Raw genomic sequence first — 7306 nt, forward strand, 5'->3', positions numbered from 1 at the left:
AGAGGAACCCAATATTTTACAGAATTTGACTTGAATAGCAAGAGTAATTAAAACTTTCTATAATTAAGCAACTTTGTGCATTTGAACTACTTTCAATGGAAGGGGGCCCTTAATCTTGACCACTGTAGCAGAGCAAACTAAACACACTTTCAATACACTAAAGAAACAGTCCCTTGACAAACATGAATATGTAACTTTCAACAGTAATAGTTCTCAAGTTTTACTACAGTAGAACACAACTTGGTGTGGTTACAAGACAATAGCTCACCTTTGGATGATTTTCAACAGACTGCACTGTGATCATTTAATTTGCAAAATTCTATAAGCCACAGTTTAGACATCATTCACTTTAGAAGTTGGCAACAAAATATTAATAAGCAGTTTTAATAGAAAAATTATTTTCATCAGGCATCATTTACTATACTACTCAGTTCCGCTACATTAACTTTAACTTAGTTTCTTCTTACCATCTTCAAGTGGCATTAATTAGTAAAACACTGAGCTTTAATGTTCTTTCAATAAGGACACTCGGTAATCACTTTAGCATGAAAAGGATTCTAAGTGGAAATGTGACAGAGGATAAATCAAGGTAAGTTTTCATAAATAGTCTTTTGGTTACCTTATTATTGAAAACACAGAAATCATCCACATGAGCTGATCCGTCAGTGTACATTTTTATAATTCCTTGAATCCTTTTCAGTGATTGCGCAACGTGGTGCCGAGTGCATGTCGGTGGGTGAATTTGCAGGCGGAAATGCGGGACTCTGTCATTTCTTGGTGGTGATGATAGATACCAATTCCAGAATAGTTCCAGCTCTTTATCCATCCATCCGAGGCACTGGAAAATGGCACAAAAAGCCTCTCTCGGCACCAGCACAACACACAACTTTTAGACGAGCAGTTGACAGTTTGGTAGCTCGTCCCCGACTGACTCTTAATCCATCTCTTCTACCTAGGCCAACCACAATTTGCGCGCGCTAAGTTCCGTTCCGGAGGGGAACCACAACGCCTTTTACATACAAAATAACTAAGAACCCTAAGTGAAGGTCAGCAGTTTACATAACAACAAACAATCACTTTAAATAAAATAGACCAGTTACACATATTGGTATTTCTACAAAAATTTATTCACACAGAAATAACAATTATATACAGTTAGTTTTGTTCCCTCCAAATGAGGCAAAGAATTCAAATGATAGATACACTACATTCCATAGAATCAAACCATGACATCAAAGTCTTTACACAGAGAAGAATAAACACTCTCATGGTATCGATTCAATCCAACAACACTTACAGAAACTCAATGTTATAACATTAAACAAAACAAAAGGCAAAATAAATCAGTAGAGCATTAGAGCTATGGGGTTACAAAGTTTCTTGAAGGTTGTTCGATAGAAAGTGGAAGAGGTAAAAATCTGAGAGTGTAAGACCAGGTGAATAAGGTTGGTGCAGGATGATTTTCCAACCCAACTCCAGTAGACTGTTTTTTGTCAGTCTAGCGGAACAGGAGCGGTCGTTGTCGTGGATTAGCATCACTTAACGCAGTCTTCCTGGTCGTACTTCTTGAACTGTATCTGAAAGACGTCTCAGTTGTTGACAATAAATGTCAGCAGTGATGATTACATCTCGGGGAAGCAATTCGTAGTACACCACAACGTTGCTGTTCCATGATCCTTTGTTGATGCATGCAAGTCTTTGTACTGTACGTTGTATCTTTGGATTCACCCAATTCTTTTTTTTTTTTTTCCTTATGTTAGCATAAAGACTAAATTTCTCGTCACCAGTAATGATACAGGCTAGGAATGGTCGGTGTTATTAACGAGCCAAATGATGATGAGCAAGCAGAATTGCACATATGACCACCAGCTGATTTTTGTGACTTTGGCTTAGAGCTTGCGATACCGAGCGAGGTAGCGCAGTGGGTAGCACATTGGACTCGCATTCGGGAGGACGACGGTCGAATTCCGCGTCCGGCCGTCATGATTTAGATTTTCCGTGATTTACGTATATCGCTTCACGCAAATGCCGGGATGGTTCCTTTGAAAGGGCACGGTCGACTTCCTTACTTATCCTTCCCTAATCCGATGAGACCGAAGACCTCGCTGTTAGGTCTCTTTCACCAAATCAACGCCCCCCACCTCCTAGAGCTTGCGATACCCATCCACCCGATTTTTGAACCTTCCTTATTGATAATATATGTCATACGAAGGTGGAATGGTCACAGTTTATCATGTAATTTTTTTTTAATTTTTTGTTTATTTATAGACTCAATCACATTCTTATCACACAGTCATAATCGGTTTCGGCCAGACAATTACCATCATCAGATTATAAAGGCGGCAGACACTGAACACAGTTTGACAACGCATGAACCTGTATTCAGTCTATGCTGCCTTTAGAATCTGAAGATGGTCATTGTATGGCCGAAACCGGTTATGACTGTGTCATAAGAATATGCTTGCGTCTATAAATAAAATAGCTCTGAGCACTATGGGACTCAACTTCTGAGGTCATTAGTTCCCTAGAACTTAGAACTAGTTAAACCTAACTAACCTAAGGACATCACACACATCCATGCCCGAGGCAGGATTCGAACCTGCGACCGTAGCAGTCTCGCGGTTCCAGACTGCAGCGCCTAGAAACGCACGGCCATTTCGGCCTGCTATAAATAAACAAACATTTTTTACAAAATATTCAATCACGCACTCCATTGGCAAAACGTTTTTTCCAAAAACAGTTTATCACATTTGCGAGCTCTCTAGTACAGTGATGTGGAGAATTGTGGATTAATGTATTTAAACGATCTTCATCAAAAGCCGAAGGTCCTCCCGAACCCACAGAGTGCCCAATGTCAAAACGATCCTCCTTAAAACGAGACTATTTTATTCCCGTGCTCTGTCTAGTGACTTTATCGCGATACATGATGCAAATGTTTCTGGCTGCCTCCGTTGCTGTCACCCTTCTGCCGATCTCAAGCAGAATAGTGTGTCGGAAACGTTTCGCTTTCTCCACTTGGCACTCCATTATCTGGTGTCTACAGCTCCACTCACTATGTCCAAACGACAAGAAGTCGGTATGTAAACTCAAGTACCAACACACTACGAACTAATGCACCAACCTAAGCATGTCTCTTATATAACTTTTAGCTGACTTGCCGTCGTGCGCCCATACAGAACTCTCCATCCCACCCTTTTAGCTGACTAAATGATAGTTAACTGGCAGAGGTCAAATGAATAAATAAAATATGAGGTTAAGTTTGTGTTTGCTGTACAAAACGACACAAATGAGTGCGTAACATTGACGACTCGGATAAAAAGAACACTGTAGCGGGTGCACTAGTTTCGAGTGAGTAACTATTTAAGCGGCAAGCGTGAATAGGTATACTTATCCCGGTAGACAGTCATGGACACAAATGTTCGTTACACTGCAGTGGAGTGGACGTACGCGTTCCTACTGGCTGCTGACACGGACCGTCCAGACGACTTCTCGTCACTAGGCGACGCGTCAGCTTGGCCGGCACCTGCTCTGAGGGCCTGCGCTCAACCCTCTCTGTGCCGACGGGGTGAAGTACGGGCGATGTGACGCGAGTGGTCGCTTTGGGTAATTGGGGAAGGGTGGAGACGGACCTTGTGGAACTGCGAGCGTCAGATGTTTCGGTGGCCATGTCACAGTCCTCGCAACACAAAGCAGTGACCTGTAATTAACTTGGCTTCCAGCTATCTGGAGCCTGTGATCCGCCCGCCGCTCGCGTGCATCACAAGGTAGTCCTTACACCCTCTTGTGACCATGTGAGTAACTCCAGTGGATAAGCGAGCAACGGAATTAACGGCCTCTACATTACAAATGGAACTAATCACGTAGCGACAGAAGCGGGTACGCAACAATCAGGCGGAATAACTCTGTTTACGTGACTAGCTTCCCTACCGAGTTACAGTCACAGATGAAGTTTCCATACTCTATTTGGGCATCATAGTTAACTTGTTAGCATTGTGAGCATACAATAATAAAAGATCATTTTTGCTCAGTAACTAAACACAAGCAATATGTGACGAACGTCGTTCAAGGCATCAACTGAGTGTGATAATTTAAGTGTTCAATTTCGGGAAAAAATACATACGTCTTTCCGTAGACACATCATGGACTACTTCTGTTTTGTAACTTCCTACGAGATTAAAACTGTGTACCAGACCGGGACTTGAAAGTGGAACCTTCTGTTCATCAGAAAACTCTCTTACTGACTTTCTTCAATGATTTATTTATTCATATACCATTTCCTCATTTACACTATTACGAAAATATTTCAATTTTCAGATCAGCAAAATTGTTCTGAGTTATCCTTTCGGGACTGACGACACGTCATCGCTGCTAGTGATTCTCTCCTACCTTCCGAACTTCACAGGTTTTTATCTTGTTACTTTATCAGATATGTTCTAAAAACAATCATATTTGTTTTCTCGGCTACAAAGCGCACTACTTACAATCTCATTGGTGCTACTCGACGACCCCTACTCCACTCGCCCGCCAAATGATATCTAAAATCTCTTCCACCACGAGATTTCTAGCCAGCTACTTCAGAGTTGAACGCCACAACACAGGTGTGCGTTGCCTACTTTACATATGGAGGTGGGTACAACAGAAATGAAAGTTAAGGTAAATATTCGAAATGTTTGTAATAAATATCTACACGTCGAACTAGGTAAGGACATCAAGAAATGTATGAAAACAGTCAAACACAGTTTTACTCAGACTTGGACTTCTTGTGGTTCACCACACAGGCCTAGAGGTCAGCTACATTTTTTTTAACGTAGTAACCTGTGGGAGTGAAACTTTGGTCACGAAATATAGGAACAGAATAAACAATTAAATGTCTACCGTTAAGTGTTACACGTGTTTCGTAAAATTTATAAATGACGGTATGAGAGAAATGACTAAGGTCTTGTTTAAAATTACTTTAGGACTAACAGCTATGAAGAAAGTAGTTGGGCGAGTCTCACAAGGAAGACACAGCACGTATTCAGCCAAACCCGCTAAAACCGTGGCTGTAGAAACCACTTGTGGTTGTCATGTCATCACCCCCACCAGCACATCACTTCCGTTTTGCAATACGCTGCTTGTAAACTTTCTGTCCAGCAGAACTTTTCATTACGTGCCGAGATTTTATTTCCGTTTATTGCAGTTGTGGGGCTAATATTCAATCTGTTATTACTACTATGAACAATGATTGAAGCAAGTACTTCAAATTTTATTTAGCCGATAGAAATACATGTTGTTGTTGTTGTGGTCTTCAGTCCTGAGACTGGTTTGATGCAGCTCTCCATGCTACTCTATCCTGTGCAAGCTTCTTCATCTCCCAGTACCTACTGCAACCTACATCCTTCTGAATCTGCTTAGTGTATTCATCTCATGGTCTCCCTCTACGATTTTTACCCTCCACAATGCCCTCCAATGCTAAATTTGTGATCCCTTGATGCCTCAAAACATGTCCTACTAACCGATCCCTTCTTCTAGTCAAGTTGTGCCACAAACTTCTCTTCTCCCCAATCCTACTCAATACCTCCTCATTAGTTACGTGATCTACCCACCGTATCTTCAGCATTCTTCTGTAGCACTACATTTCGAAAGCTTCTATTCTCTTCTTTTCCAAACTAGTTATCGTCCATGTTTCACTTCCATACATGGCTACACTCCATACAAATATTTTCAGAAACGACTTTCTGACACTTAAATCTATACTCGATGTTAACAAATTTCTCTTCTTGAGAAACGCTTTCCTTGCCATTGCCAGTCTACTTTTTATATCGTCTCTACTTCGACCATCATCGGTTATTTTACTCCCCAAATAGCAAAACTCCTTTACTACTTTAAGTGTCTCATTTCCTAATCTAATTCCCTCAGCATCACCCGACTTAATTTGACTACATTCCATTATCCTCGTTTTGCTTTTGTTGATGTTCATCTTATATCTTCCTTTCAAGACACTGTCCATTCCGTTCAACTGCTCTTCCAAGTCCTTGCTGTCTCTGACAGAATTACAATGTCATCGGCGAACCTCAAAGTTTTTACTTCTTCTCCATGAATTTTAATACCTACTCCGAATTTTTCTTTTGTTTCCTTTACTGCTTGCTCAATATACAGATTGAATAACATCGGGGAGAGGCTACAACCCTGTCTCACTCCTTTCCCAACCACTGCTTCCCTTTCATGTCCCACGACTCTTATAACTGCCATCTGGTTTCTGTACAAATTGTAAATAGCCTATCGCTCCCTGTATTTTACCCCTGCCACCTTCAGAATTTGAAAGAGAGTATTCCAGTCAACATTGTCAAAAGCTTTCTCTAAGTCTACAAATGCTAGAAAGTAGGTTTGCCTTTTCTTAATCTTTCTTCTAAGATAAGTCGTAAGGTCAGTATTACCTCACATGTTCCAACATTTCTACGGAATCCAAACTGATCTTCCCCGAGGTCGGCTTCTACCAGTTTTTCCATTCGTCTGTAAAGAATTCGTGTTAGTATTTTGCAGCTGTGGCTTATTAAACTGATAGTTCGGTAATTTTCACATCTGTCAACACCTGCTTTCTTTGGGATTGGAATTATTATATTCTTCTTGAAGTCTGAGAGTATTTCGCCTGTCTCATACATCGTGCTCACCAGATGGTAGAGTTTTGTCATGGCTGGCTCTCCCGAGGCCATCAGTAGTTCTAATGGAATGTTGTCTACTCCCGGGGCCTTGTTTCGACTCAGGTCTTTCAGTGCTCTGTCAAACTCTTCACGCAGTATCTTATCTCCCATTTCGTCTTCATCTACATCCTCTTCCATTTCCATAATATTGTCCTCAAGTACATCGCCCTTGTATAGACCCTCTATATACTCCTTCCACCTTTCTGCCTTCCCTTCTTTGCTTAGAACTGGGTTGCCATCTGAGCTCTTGATATTCATACAAGTGGTTCTCTTCTCTCCAAAGGTCTCTTTAATTTTCCTGTAGGCAGTATCTATCTTGCCCCTAGTGAGACAAGCCTCTACATCCTTACATTTGTCCTCTAGCCATCCCTGCTTAGCCATTTTGCACTTCCTGTCGATATCATTTTTGAGACGTTTGTATTCCTTTTTGCCTGCTTCATTTACGGCATTTTTATATTTTCTCCTTTCATCAATTAAATTCAATATTTCTTCTGTTACCCAAGGATTTCTATTAGACCTCGTCTTTTTACCTACTTGATCGTCTGCTGACTTCACTACTTCATCCCTCAGAGCTACCCATTCTTCTTCTACTGTATTTATTTTACCCATTCCTGTCAATTGTTCCC

This window comes from Schistocerca americana, chromosome 5 (assembly GCF_021461395.2).
Source record: "Schistocerca americana isolate TAMUIC-IGC-003095 chromosome 5, iqSchAmer2.1, whole genome shotgun sequence".
NCBI lineage: Eukaryota > Metazoa > Arthropoda > Insecta > Orthoptera > Acrididae > Schistocerca > Schistocerca americana.